The 15,501-nt window shown below is 38.3% G+C and overlaps 1 protein-coding gene across 1 annotated transcript in view; it reads left to right on the top strand.

The window, feature by feature from the left end:
* Window positions 1-15,501, top strand: part of JAK2 (Janus kinase 2) — a 221,382-nt gene that overhangs the window by 46,938 nt on the left and 158,943 nt on the right. The window contains exon 2 of the mRNA XM_036854640.1: window positions 8,175-8,228. The gene's annotated coding sequence lies outside the window, so the exon portion shown is untranslated. The remainder of the gene's footprint in view (window positions 1-8,174; window positions 8,229-15,501) is intronic.

Genomic DNA, 15,501 nt, shown 5'->3' with positions numbered 1-15,501 from the left:
TATTATCACAAATATTTGCTCAGTTGGTTTGATTCTCTTCTGTTCCTCCCATCAATGTTTTTAGATTTTATACCATCTTTACATGTACATTGCTATCATTCATTCCTGCTGCACATTTCAGGTTTTTGAACTTTTTGTGGCTCTTGAACTATGTATTTTCTAGATGGACTCTGCCAGTTAAACTGGGATTGTATGTACCAGCTTCAGGCAAAAGTTAATTTACAGTGAAGCTCTGAAATTCCTCTTCTATTCTCCTTGGTTTATATATGATCTGAAAAGTTGATGCTAGAAGTGAACTGTGTCTTGTAATAACTCCAATTTGCCACCCCTTCTACAAATGCCTCACCAATGAGTTGTTCAAACCTCTGGCTGCTAATATTTAAATTCCTAATTGTAATCATTACTGGAGACCTCATGCATTTTGTTTAAGATCCTTTGGAACCAGAAGTCTCTGCATCTTCTCTGTCAACAAATGTGTGTGATGAAATCACTTTATAAATAATTGGTATCATTTTACAATTCATTTCCTTGCGAGTCTTAAATATACTTTTTCAACTTTATTACTGCTTGATATTGGGAAAGGGAATGATTTTGACATCAGCAGCAAAGCTATCAAGATCTTGTATAATTTATTCTTGAATTATCAGGCACAAGTCTCACTGAAATGTTGATAGTTATATTTTATATACTGCAACCAAGATGTGGAATTAACTTTAGCTCATTAAATGGATATTTCTGGATCCATACTCAGATCTACAGCAACATGCAAAATCAGACAAAAACAGAAGTGATGATAAGAAATATTCAGTAATTCAAGGTAGCTGATGATAACATCTGGGCCTTTGGAGGAAGACCATGGAGGAATGTTTTATTAGGCTGAAGAAATATAGGTAATGAAAATGTGAATGGATATAAAGACCTTCCTAATAATGAAGGTTGTTAAGTCTTAAAATCACTTTTTAAGTGCTGATGTAACTTTCTTTGTTAAAAGGATAGATACATAACCGGCCAGGTTGAGTCTTAGGGAGTTGCTACTCAAAGTGTGGTCCACAGACCAGCAACACTAGTACCACCTGTGAACTTGTTAGGACTGTGGATCCACCACAGGTCTACCAATCAGAATCTGCATTTTAACAAGATGTCCAGATTATTTGTATGCACGTTAACATCTGAGAAGCAAATTGCCTTGGAGCACTCTTCCCAAACTTTGCTGCATATAGGAATAAACTGGGGAGTTTTAAAAAATACTTATGCCGGGACTTCCCTGGTGGCACAGTGGTTAAGGATCTGCCTTCCCATGTAAGGGACACGGGTTCGATCCCTGGTCCGGGAAGATCCCACATGTCGCGGAGCAACTGAGCCTGTGTGCCACAACTGCTGAAGCCCATGGGCCTAGAGCCTGTGTTCCGCAACAAGAGAAGCCACTGCAATGAGAAGCCTGCGCACCGCAACGAAGAGTAGCCCCTGCTCGCCACAACTAGAGAAAGCCCGTGCACAGCAACAAAGACCCAACGCAGCCAAAAAGAAATAAATAAATAAATAAATTTATTAAAAATAAAAATACTTATGCCAACCTCCAGAGATTCTGATTGACTAGGTCTGAGATGTGGTCCTGACAGTGGGAATTTTAAGTGTTCCCCAGATAATTCTAATGTACAGCAGTTTCCACTGCCTTAGAACTATTTTAGTGGCATATGGAAATCCACTGAAACCGTGGACTCAGACATACTAATTTTTTTTTTAATTGTGGTAAAAAAATACATAACATATAGTTTACCATTTTAAGTGTAAAATTCAGTGGCATTAAGTACTTTCACAGTGTTGTGTAACTATCATCACTATCCATTTCCTGAACTTTTTCATCATCCCAAATAGAAATTCTCTACCAATTCAGCAGTTATTCCTCATTCTCACCAACCCTTATTAGCCTTCTGTCTCTCTGTATTTATTATTCTGGAATGTTTCATATAAATGGAATCACACAATATGTGGCCTTTGTGTTTGACTTATTTCACTTAGCATAATGTTTTCAAGGTTAACCCATGATGTAGCACATACCAGAATTTTGTTTCTTTTTATGGCTGAAGGCCACTCTCCCCACTTTCTGATAGCAGGGTTCTGAACCTCCACAAGGCTGAGGTTGCATGGGAATTTCTTTAAGGTTGGAGACTGCCTTACCTGGTTGGGGCCCAGCAGCCTGTGGTGCAGATACAGGGTGATTGGGCTTTTGTTCACAAGGAGACTCACTTGAATTATCACAAGTAAGAAGGAGGGCATTTTAAGGATACAAGAGAGGTTGCGTCCTTCACCATTCAAGGGAAAACAAGACACCTTGATCCTTGGGGAGACAAGAGTTTTGGGTTGGTTCTGCATCCCGAGAGGCTCTGGAGACCTCTCTCTTGAGTGAATGGAGCTTTCCTCTGGCGTGCCATCATCAATGGATCCTAGCTACTCTTTGTATGTCTGCTTCATTCTGTTATGCACTTGTATTCTTTCACTTTTTGATGACTATATTTCCTCTACCGCAACTTCTGCTTCTTACAAATTCATTTTGCATAAGGCTTACCAAGGCTTCTTTTAGCTCCTACAGCTGTCATTGCTAACCACCTCATTCTCTCCAGCAAAATTCTCTAGAGATACCAGAAATCTGATTGGTCCAGCTCAACTTTCTGTACCAGATAACGTCCGTCACTGTCAAGCAGTGGTCCTTCTGGTCCAGTGGTTGTTTCATAGTCTCCTTGGGTGGGGGTGGGGTGGGCTGTATAGGGCAGTTGTACTTGGAAGTTGCTGGAGGGAAAGGCAGACACAATTGGTGTGTCTAGAATAGCATGTGACTCAGAGTTGGCCTCTCTGTACTTATCACTTGTGTGCTCAGGTTGATAGTGAACATATTTTTACATGGGAAAGTACTGGTTAATCATGAAGCCTGACTTTCCTACCCAGTTGTAAAGGCAAGTGTATTCTTGAAAACATATTTAAGAAACAGTGAAAATAAGACACAGGACACTTAGTTAAATTTGACCTTCAGGTAAACAATGAATAAATTTCAGTTGAGCAACATCAGTGTTTGTGACATACTCACACTAAAAGATTATTCATTGTTTTTGTTGTTGTTGTTTTCTAAATCAGGCAACCCTAATGACAAGAGATTTTTCAAAGGGAAAGCTATTCCTCGGGTATGTTATGAAAAAGTCTGAGAATTAGGAAATGGTCTGTGTCTGAGATATTCCAGCTACCTTCTGCAGGTAGGGGAATGTATTGCATTACACTGTGTATTTTGCAGTGTCTGTAAAATTCATTTGGTGCTTAACTTTATGCTCCAAATAATCTTAACTATGGCTGCTGCTGCTGCTGGGGTTGCTACTGTGGTTCCCTGGCTATTTTATCACATGATGCACGCCAGCTGGGTAATCTAATGAGAGTTTAACAAAGGGGCTATTTACAGTCCTGTGGGAAGTGTGTAGGAAACCACGAGGGAGACTGCAGTAACCCCAGGCAGGCACGGTAACCTCATCTAGGCCTGATGGCTGTGTGAACAGGACCACTTCATAGGCTTTGTGGCCACCTGTCAAGGGACCTTGACAGCCCCATGGCGACCCTGCAGGTAGGGAGCTGGAGAATATACATCTCACCTTCACTCTCCTTCCTTCCTTCTTCCCTCCATTCCCCTGCCAGGGCTCTCAGGTGACGAAATCCAGGCAGAAGGCACACAGGCCAGCCTCCCCAGTGCACAGAGGGGGTGGAGAGGAGCACAGAGTGTACGGAAGGGCAAATGGAAGACTCAAGCTCAAATCCTTCCTCTGCACAGACCCTGTTAATCATTTTATGTAGTCACCTCACTTGATCTCACAGCAGTTTTATGATGAAAGTACTATTAGTGACCCTGTTTTACTGATGTGGTTAAAGGATTAGTAATATTGAAAAACTTGCTCAGGGTCACATAGCTAGTAAACAGTGTGAGAATCTAAAACTATCTATTCACCTCCATTTCACTTTACAAGACTTCCTGGTGACATCTTTTCATTGTTATTCTTTTTTTTTTTTTTTTTTTAACTTTCATGGTGTTTAAAATTTTCATTGTTCACATGTCATGTTGCCAACTATTGAAAAATCCCCCCAGATCTAGTTTAGCAGCTTGTATACAAAACGTGGTGACTCAATGTTTGTTCATTTTCTGTTTGACTTCTGGTTTGGGGTGACAGCAGAATCAGGGAGCCCAGTTTTGAGTTGGGTCAGTCAGTTGTTTCCTTGCAGGAAAGCTGATAAAAGAAGACACCTGACTTAGAATCCATGGTTCACGTGGCACAAGTGAAGCCCCGACAAGTCAAGACTCTCAGACATCCCAAAGAGTAATTTTACAGAATCTTAGGTTTGGAAGGGCCCTTAGAGGTCACATACAACCTCGACCTCGTGTGTGACTCCTATTCAAGATTCAGTCCATCTCTTCGTCCCTAGGGTTGTCCTCTAAGTAAACACATCAAGAGAGTGTCTGACCAAGAGATTTAGGGAAGGGTCCATAACTCCCTTGAGTGATTCTTTTTTTTTACTACCTAAGAGTTTCATTTCACTGCTGAACTTTGAACCTTGGTTTGCCCACTGATAAGACGGTGGTGGGTAATATAAGATATAATAATCTCCTTGAAAATTTGCAGTGCTTCCTGAAGAAAGTGCCAAGTTGTGCTGTTGAAATAAGTAGGAGCAAACTTAGACTCCCTAAGTTAATTTAGCTAAATTCCTGATATATAAAAGTCAGGAGAAGGAAATGTGGGTTCGAATTTTAATTATGAGACAAAACATGAAAGATGATTCAGTTAGTGTATAATGTAATTCGAAAAGTGGAAATAATAGACTAGAGACAAGTGTTTACTTCTAGAAAGTGAAACAGAAAGAGATAAAAGCCAAATGACTTTTTTTCTATAAAAAGCCAAGCCCATTACTCTCAAAAGCTGAAATCTTCCCTTTTATTTGGATTTTTGAATCATTACACCCCTAGAAAAATAGTTTTTGAGTTTGCAGTTCCCATAGGATTGCATAAGTTATTTACACTATTAAATTTACTTTAATTTTATATAATTTATATATATATATTTTCTTCCAACTTGTATGTTTAGGGTTTTTTTAATAGTCAAAGAAGGTAGTTTGAGTTTAAAACTCGGTTTCAGAGGAAGGTTAGGTTGAGTGGGGAGAATTCTGCTGTTTGGATGTGGCTTTCTCTCTCAGTCTATTATAGTAGCACAGGTGTCGTGGGCCTAAATTCTGTGTTTGCTGTGCCTATCCTGCCACCCCTGACTTCCCTCAGCTACTTTCAACCGGGGTTCCCCCTTTCCGCTCCTGTGACACCTTAGGCATGCGTCTTTATGGTACTTGTTTAGGTCCTTGTACTTGTACAGTACTTGTAGAGAGTCGTGTGGGTAGAAAGGGCATCTCGTTGATCTTAGTAACCGAATATGCCCAGCATGTAGTAAATGCTCAACAAATGCTTGTTGAAAGAATGAATGGATTCTCTCACTCTCTAATGAAGCCTTCCTACCTGCAGGAGCTCCACAGTACCCGCTGCATGATTGTCGGGGGGAGGGGGTGAGGGGGGAGGTAGTTGCCTGAGTGAATCTGGGCCACTGCAGATTTTCTGCTGCCAGTACCTGTGCCTGAAATTTCTCCCTTTGTTTCTATTTTCTTTGACTTAAAACAAATAGAAGCTTTAGTCTCACTTAAAATGCATATGTCCTTTGAAGAGGTAACTCTTTAAACTTTATGAAGATGTAAACCTCATTCTAAACCTTACAATTTAGTGTAAGTCCATTTGTGACCTCCAGTACTTGGAAGAGGGTTTGTTATAGGATACAGGAGAGATAGAATGAAGATACCAACAGCCTGAAGAAGGGGGCAGAGAAGGGGCAGCTGGGGATACAGAGGGAAACCTCTAAATAATTTAGTGTCATCCTCACCAGACTGGTTTTTTATGTTTTTCAAAAGATTCTTTGGGTTATGCAATAAGAAGAAAGTCCTAAAAGCATCTTCCTTTCCAGGTTTGGGCTTTGTAACAAAGTCCTTCTAGAGATAATGCCTGGGCCTTTGATGTCTAATTCTAGTTGAAAAGAAAAATGATGTGAGGAATGACTCTAATGGTGGAAATTGCATGTCAGTAAAGAGGATAGAGCTATTAGAGTATGGGGTAATTGGGGAGACAGAATGGCCTTTCTGATAGCTCTTAAATTGTACAAAGTCAATGGCAGTTAGCTTAATCTGCCTGCTTGTAAGATCGGCCCTGGATAATGTCGTGACTTACTGGTGGGAAATAAGTAGAATTGTCTTGGTTTGTCTGGGACTGTCTCCATTTTAGCACTGAAAGTTCTCCATATCTTGGGAAACCCCCAGTACAGGTCAAACCACAGCATTTGGTCACTCCAAAGGACTCAGATGTGAAGGTGCATTATGGTCTCTTAATTTTAACATTAATACAGCTTCTAACTTGGTCTCCAGTACCTGTGGGAAGAAGATACATTTTTAAATAAGTAAACAAGTCACACAGTTTGGGAGGATGTCAGCTCTCCTATCTCATTTTGATAAGGCAATCTCATAATCAGCTGAGAACTCCCAAATGTGGCTATAAAAATAACAACAGTTACATAATTATACTTACCTGGTTTAAACCACTAATAAAACATTGCCAAATTTTAGCTTAGTGTGTGAAGATAATTATTTTTGTCTGCAAAGATAAATATCTGCAGATGAAATATCTTCATCTGCAAAGATGTTACATTACATGCACAAGAAGAGTTTTATTTTTCTGGCTTAGCATACTTTTGTTTTAATTACGGCTTCCATCATTTTTCACCACATTAACAGAACACAGTTGATTTATTGTTACAGGATATAATTTCAATGGACACCTATTGCTTTTGTTTACTGAAAGCACTATACTGTGTTATTTATTTTTAAAAATATATTTAATGAGGCATCCTTTCATTTATAGCTCACCTGTACTTAATATAAACGTTTAAGAGTTAGTATCATTTATAGAGATCTAAATATATAGAGAAGAAATAGAGAGGGGAGAGAGAGCCACCAGATGCCTGCTGCCTTCTAACACCTAAAGTGCTACATTTATTTATTATGTGAATATAGAGACAGTAAGACTATTCATGAATCACAAATCAATAATATCCACCAAAGCCATGCATTAAAAACAAATCAAAACACATTACTGAATAACTGTTGGGTTAAGGAGAAAATCAAATGGAAATTACAAAACAGGTAAAGATGAAGGGACACAGGAGCATTACAAAATCTGTGTAAAATCTTTACAGAATCTGTGGTTTATAGTCAACATGCTACCCAGAAGGAAACCTATAGTGTTATGTATGTAGAAAATAAGGGATATTGAAAATAAATTAAGGGGACTTCCCTGGTGGTGCAGTGGTTAAGAATCCACCTGCCAATGCAGGGGACATGGGTTCGATCCCTCGTCCGGGAAGATCCCACATGCCACGGAGCAACAAAGCCCATACACCACGACTACTGAGCCTGCGCTCTGGAGCCCACGAGCCACAACTACTGAGCCTGTGCACCACAACTACTGAAGCCCGCACGCCTAGAGCCTGTACTCCGCAACAAGAGAAGCCACCTCAATGAGAAGCCTGCGCATTGCAATGAAGAGTAGCCCTCGCTTGCCACAACTAGAGAAAGCCCGCGCACAGCAACAAAAGTAAAAAATAAATAAATAAAATAAATAAATTTATTAAAAAAAGAAAATAAATTAAGCAAACTTTCAAATCAAAAGTTAACCTCCTAATTCAGCAGTCAAACAAACAAACAAACAAAAACCCCAAAATGAACACAAAAGAGAATAGAAAAATGTAAAAAATGTAATGGCAGAAAATAATGCAATAGAAAATGATAGTAGAGGCAGCTGAACTTGAGAAAGTTCTCTTTTACATTAGAATCTCAGCTGCCTGTTCTCTGATTTGGATACTCACCTCCCGGGCCAAGGAATATGGATTATGGACATTGAAACAGAAACAGAAGGAAGAGAGCAGGAAATCCATGATTACCTTTTTCTGGGAGACTGCAGAGGGGAGAAGAATAACTAACATTTACTAAGATATATGTCAAACATTATGGTATGCAGGTTATATACATTTTTTGGTTTAATAATATATCTTACTCATTTACAGATGAGAATATTGAAGCTCAGAGTGGCTTAGTAATTTCTTCAACTTGACCAGACAGTAAGTAATGGTGCTTGAACTTGAATTCTAGAAGGGTTATTAATTGGAGTTTAATTTACCACGTGTTGTCAGTTAAAGATGCCATTGGTTTTAGAAACATCTTGTTTTGAAAACTCGTATCTGTCTGGGAAGGTCATGGGGCTATCAGTCATTCACATTTTAGAGTGAAATGGTTTAAACAAATTGCTTTCCTCTCAACACTTAGCTGAGGTTAGCTTAGCTGTATTAAAAGAATGGGACATTTGAAATGGTTGGAGAGGGAGGAGTAATGAAGTAGGAGTGGTCCTGCTTGGAGCTTGAGGTCTGGATGAGACTGTAAGCAAAAGTACAGAAAGGGAAGTGGGAAGATGCCAACGATAGAGTCTGACTATTTCAAAATTCTGGCTAGGGTCAGCCCCACCCACAAGAAGAGCAAGACAGGTTCTTCCTCTTCTCTCTCCTTTACAAATCAGTCCCTATTCCTGGGACAAGAGGTCCAGGTCCAAGGGCTGCTCTAGGGAAAATAGAGTCAGAATGGACTTTAGAGGCTATGCATGCTACTCCCCATCAGGCTTTCCCCACACCCATACGGTACCCCAAACTATCCCTGACATCCTTGCTGGACCAGAGTGATAAGAAACTTGCTTCCTCAGAGGACAGCTCATATCCACTTTGAGTTTGAGCTTATTGTTAGAAAACCCTTCCTATCATTAGCAAAAATCTTGTCTCCCTTCAGCTTCCCCTCATTGGTCTTACTTCTGCCCTCTGGAATTGCCCAGTCTATGTGGTATTTGTTCAAATGGAATTTGATCTGTCATGTACTGTTGTTTTTGGCTGATTTGCTAAGTTGATTAGATTCCTCTATAAACTCAATGTTTTGGATCAAGGTAAATGTGGTAAAATGTTGTAGCAATTATTTTTTCAGAAAGACTGCCACTGCTTTCTTAAAATAAGAATGCTCCCAATTTACAGGTTCATTTTATGAGAACAGGCTTATATACAAATCCGTAGACTAACCCACATAAAGCATCCACATAAAAAAGAAACAATCAGTATATTTTTCCTGTTGAGAGGCACTGCCTGAAAACTACCTCTGTTCTTGTGTGGCAAAGTAAAGTAACTAGATATTGAGAAGAGGTCATCTAGTTAACCAGCTTGGGAAAATGTTCCACTTCACTTTTGATTTTAAAAAGTAACAATTAAAATGATAATGAGGTACCTTTTTTCTTCCATTCATTTAGCTACAAAACAAAGCAACACCCATAGTAATACTTAATATTTGTTGGGAAGAAGTAAAATTAGTACTCTCATCCATTACCATTAGTATTGCAAAAATCTTCTAGAAATCAATTTAGTAATATCTATGATTTAAAAATATCAGATCCTTTGGCCCAGTAGAATCTTCTGGGAAATTGTACTAAGGAAATAATCAAAAGATTTAAAAATATGTGATGAAAATTTGCAATCTGTTACAGAACAATTATTTGTAATGGCGAAAAATTGTTCACAACGTAAAAATCCAACAATAGGAAATGGTTAATTCGATTATGGCATATCCGCTCAGTGGGAGATTAGGCAGCCATTACAAGTAATGATTACAAAAACAACACTTGGTGTAATCCAGATAGTCCTAGAGGAAAAATCTTAAGTAAGTCATTGGGGTGGAAGCAGAGAAATGCTGAGACTCACTAGTTTGTAGCCACATAAAAAATTCTTGCAGTATATAAAAAATCACGTATACAAAGAAATACACTGAAATTATTTTTATGATAGAAAGATGAGAGAAGAGTTTTTTAATTAATCAAGATAATGACCCAATGCTTCATTTTTAAACCAAAAAGTGCTGTATAAATTAATTTTCATCTGGACTGTTGCCAAGAACTGCATCACTAACCTTGAGCAGCAGAAATATACAACTATTACTATAATCTTTTGGGGGATGTGTCAAGAATATAAATGTAAAAGCCTCTCTCTGAAAATAAGCATCTTAGGTATATACCCAACCCCTTATTTCTTCCCGTGCTACTCCTCTAACAAAACTGGAGGAGACCACAGAGTAGAAAAGGAGCTTTTCCAGAAGCAGAATTTTGAAGTATCAATAAGATGCTAACAGATAAACCCCTTCTCCTCTCCTCTAGGATACCCTGCTTACTGCACTGAGCTCTGGGAGGAAAAAGTACTAATGTGGCTAGTTACAAATGAAGGAGAGGAAAAGGGAGGAGTTGCTGGGAGAGTAAAACACTCCGGGTCCTCTGACACCTAGAGGAAAATTCAGAGCTGGACTACATTGCTGATTCTTTGGCCAGTGGAGCAGAAGGCAGATTGCTTGGTTAAATACAAACCTTCTTTCCTGCTCTTGCTGTTTCTATTGGACTTTTACAGAAGCTAGGATTTTCGCACATTTTGGCTGACTTCTTTATTCTGTTTTTCTTCTCCAACTTTATTATGGAAGGTTGTCTAGTGTTTCCTGTTTGTCTGAGGTCCCCATTGGTAGTAGCAAGAAACACTAGTTATTGGGATGTGCTTAATTATTTGAGTCTCCAAAGCTCCTGGTCATTGCAGATTGTGGGACCAAGAGTTAACACAAGGATATGACTGTCAGTCAGTTTTCAGATACATGTATGCCACTGGGCACACCAAAATGTGGGATATGTTAGTCAGCTGTTGTTACACTAAAGCTGAGTAACAGCCTCACAACTCAGTGGCTCATAAAAAACAAGAATTTATTTTCCTTGTTCATGGCTCATAGATGAGCTAGCACTGCCCTGTTTCTGCAGGTCAGCTAGGCTTGTATCAAAGCTTCAGGTTGGGATCAACTGTGCTCCATGTGTCCTCAAAATCCCATTAGCTACATGAGGTACATTCTTTTCCTGATGGATCACCAAGCACAAGAGGCAGGCCAAGTCAAACCCCTCACATAGGGCCTGTACTCACATTTGCTATTATTCAGTGGCCAAAGCAAGTCACATACATGACTATACCCAACGTCATTGGGATGGGGAAATAACTCTCATTAGATGTTCATATGGCAGAGGGAAGGGGTGAAGAATTGAGAACAATTATCTAATTTACTATAAGGAACAATGTGTAAACAGATTAATTCAAATACTTCAAAAGGAAAACCCACTGACTTGCAGAAAAAATAGCATTATTGCCATGTGTGAAAAATATTCCATTTTTCTAATTAGACTAATGAAAACAATAAAGTATCTCAGTTACCTCATATTTCTTTTAAAGAATGTACAGGCTCACTACATTTTAATGACAATTCCTTCTTACGACTATGTTGGGTGTCTGGCCAAGTAGGAATTGGTTCACTTGTAGGTGAGTTTCTGATTTTGGATTTTACACACACACACCAACCCACCCACAAACACACACACACACACACACACACACACACACACACCACTTGTTTTTAGGAGTTTGTAATCAGTGAGTAAAATGTGCCCTGAAAGGAAATCACTTGGTAAGAACTGCTATATGGTAAGAAAAGGTGACTCAAGAAAAGAAGTTCCTTGTGGTTGTAAACTTTACTATGTTGTGGATCTCTACAAAAATAAGCCTTCTTTTAAAAAAGAAGCTGATTTAAGGCAAAAGTTTTAAACTGGAGGTTTCTGTTTTAATTTTTCAAAATGAGAACACTTCTTAGGAAATTTTTGTATTTGTTTCAGTGTAAAAAGCAAAGGCAAGGGATAAATAAAATCTGAGTTCAAGCTAGATAAGTTGCAACAACAACTATATTTATTTATTATTTTTTTTGAAAGGTAAATTCTTTTAAGATATTTTATTTATTTATTTATTTATTTATTTAGGTTGCATTGGGTCTTAGTTGCAGGCACATGGGATCTTCGTTGAGGCATGCGGGATCTGTTTGTTGTGGCGTGCGAGCTCTTCCTTGAGGCACTTGGGCTTCTCTCTAGTTGTGGCGCATGGGCTCCAGGGCACATGGGCTCTGTAGTTTGCGGCTCTCGGGCTCTCTAGTTGAAGCTCAGTAGTTGTGGCACACAGGCTTAGTTGCCCCGCGGCATGTGGGATCTTAGTTCCCGGCCAGGGATCAAACCTGCATTCCCTGCATTGGACTGCGAATTCTTTACCACTGGAGCACCAGGGAAGTCCCGCAACTTTAAACTCTAGGGAAAAAGAGCTGATAGCTCTGAGTAAAAGCAAGTAATAGATTCAAGAAAAACTGGTTAGGGAATTTTTTTTTGTCTGATTTTTTAAATTAACAGCGGCCTTTCTCCATATTTTTCCTGTTTTTTTAGATTCAGATTAGAAGTTGTATAGATATGAGGGATTAGAGAATTGGTCAATAGCAGAGAAAGATGGAGTAATTTCAGTTTCAGAAAGTTCATCTAGCTTTGCCTAGATGGATAAATGGGGACACTAAAGCATGAGTCTGACATTTCTTGTCCCAGCTTAGTGGACTTCCTCCTGAAATGGAACTGGCACTTTAAAGCACATCTCTTTGCCTTTTTTCTAAAGAAAAAGGAAATTCCATATTCTAATTAACCAGCAATTATCCCTCATTAATGAAGAAAGCACAATTTTCAACACTCCCACTACTTGGCACTCTGGAAGCAATCAAGTGAGGCAAGATCCCTATAGCCTTAAGGGCTTTTTTTTCTTGAACAGACAAAACTAGGGTAATTTAACGAGTAATAGCAATCATTTTTTACAATCAAAAAGACTGCAGGATTTGATTAATTCTTTGACTAATGCATAAAAGTAATATTTATGCTTTTCCAAAGGCCAGTATTCAACATGGACTAAGAGAGGAATGTGTTTTAATAACGTCTCAGCAGAGTTTTATGACTTTAATTTTTTAAAGTGTCTTTATATCCATCATTCTATTTTATTTCATAGTATTTTGGAAAGTGAGTCAGGCATTTTAATAGCCATTTTAAAGATATCTCTAATAGGTTACATTTTCTAAATATAATAAATAATAAAGTGACAACTGCTTAGTACTAGCGCTGTAGTCGGAATGTGAAGCTCTTGAGGACATCTAAACTCTGACCGCTGAAATTCATATAATGCCCTATGACTGCTCAAAGAAAATGTGCTTCAAGTAATTTATCCTTATTAAAATGATTTAACTGTGACAGTAAAGTTCATTTTCTCATGTGTTTAACATTTCAAACGGATTAATTGTTTAACTAGAAAGTTGTATTCCACTGATTAGTATAGGATGAAAAAAACACCTATTTGTTTCTTCCTCAAGGAAATGTAGGAAGTTTTAAAAATATGAAGTACATTTTTTTGTTTAAGATTAATATGCAACGTTATAAATAACTTGAAGAGTCTTCCAAAGTTGCAACATCTAAATTCAATTGTGTGTTTCCTATCAGGCTTTTTTATACATAGTTTTTTTCCAACATTTTATTAGGAAAATTCTCAAATATACTGAAAAACTGAAACATCTACACGGTGAATTATATATACTCATCAACTAGATTCTACAATTAGCAGTTAATTTGCTTTATCACATATTTATCCAACCATCTATTTATTGATCCCTCCATCTATCAATCCATCTTATTTTTTGATGCATTTCAAAATAAGTTTAAACATCAGTATACTTCAGCTAGTACTTCAGCATACATATTATTAATGAGTTCAGTATTTATTTATGGGGTTTTTTATGAGGTAAGATTTACATATTGGGAATTCACCATCTTAAGTGTACCACTCAATGAATTTTGACAAATGCATATACTTGGGTAACCTAAACCCCTGTCAAAATATAAAATATTCCCACCTTCCCAGACAGTTCACTCATGCTTCTTCTCAGACATCCCCACATACCTATCCCTCAAAAGGCAACCACTACTATAATATTTTTCAACACAGCTTAGTTTAGTAGCAGTATATAAGCGTTTCAGTTGTTATACATCTTCACTGATATTTGGTATTGTCAGTCTTTTTATTTTAGCCACTCTTATGCATTTAGAGCAGTATCTCACTGACTAATGATTTTGAGCACTTATTCATGTATTTATGGCATTCCTATATCTTCCTTTGTGAAATCTCAGTTTAAATCTTTGGTCATTTTTAATTGGGTTGTTTGCTTTTTTAATATTTAATTGTAGGATTTTATATATTTTGGATAAATCTTTTGTCAGGTATATGATTTGCAAATCTTTTCTCCCAGTCTGTATCCTGCCTATTCATTTGCTTAGCAGTGCCTTTTGATGCAGAATATTGGTTTACTGATTTATGTAGATCTTTCAAATGTTGACACATCTGATTATACAAAATTTTAAAAATGACATTTATTAATAGCGCTATCAATCTTATCAGAAAAGTTTTTAAGTATTGAAAAGCTGTCAAGCTAATAATGTTGGCAGATACTAGGGTTCCAAAATTCAAGAAAATGTTTGCCATTACCTAATTCCAAATAACCATAGTTTATTAGTCATTCTTTTTTTTATATACAATTTTATTTTATTATTATTATGTTTTTGGCTGCGTTGGGTCTTTGTTGCTGCATGCAGGCTTTCTCTAGCTATGGCGAGCAGGGGCTCCTCTTCGTTGCGGTGCACGGGCTTCTCCTTGCAGTGGCTTCTTTTGTTGCCGAGCATGGGCTCTAGGCACGTGGGCTTCAGTAGTTGTCCCGCACGGGCTCAGTAGTTGTGACATGCGGGCTCTAGAGCACAGGCTCAGTAGTTGTGGCGTATGGGCTCAGTTGCTCCACAGCATGTGGGATCTTCCTGGACCAGGGCTGGAACCCATGTCCCCTGCATTGGCAGGCTGATTCTTAACCACTGCGCCACAAGGGAAGCCCTGATTTCTTTTTTGATGTAAGCATTTACAGCTATAAATCCTACCCTAGGTCGGGCACCCCCTCCCTGGCTGCTACCCCAAATCCCAGGGAATCCCTAGCTACCAGCCAAGGTTCTGATGGCCTTGGTAGAAGAGGGATACAACTATTTTAGATTGACAGAAAAATTGAGTGGAAAGTACAGAAATTTCCCATACACCCCTGTCCCCATATAGGCACACAAAACCACCCTATTATCAACATCCCACACCAGAGTGATGCATTTGTTACAATCAGTGAGAATACATTGACACATCATCACCCAAAACCTATAGTTTACCCTAGAGATCACTCTTGGTGTTATACATTCAGTGGGTTTGGACAAATATACAGTGACATATATCCACCATTTTAGTATCAAACATAGTTTCACTGCTCTAAAAAAATCCTCTATATCTATTCATCCCTCCCCCTACAATCCCCTGGCAACCAATGATCCTTTTATTGTTTTGTCTTTTCCAAAATGTCATA

This window comes from Balaenoptera musculus, chromosome 6 (assembly GCF_009873245.2).
Source record: "Balaenoptera musculus isolate JJ_BM4_2016_0621 chromosome 6, mBalMus1.pri.v3, whole genome shotgun sequence".
In the NCBI taxonomy this organism is placed as follows: Eukaryota; Metazoa; Chordata; class Mammalia; order Artiodactyla; family Balaenopteridae; genus Balaenoptera; species Balaenoptera musculus.
Note: the sequence above shows the minus strand (reverse complement) of the source record. Positions and strands in the feature narration are given on the sequence as shown.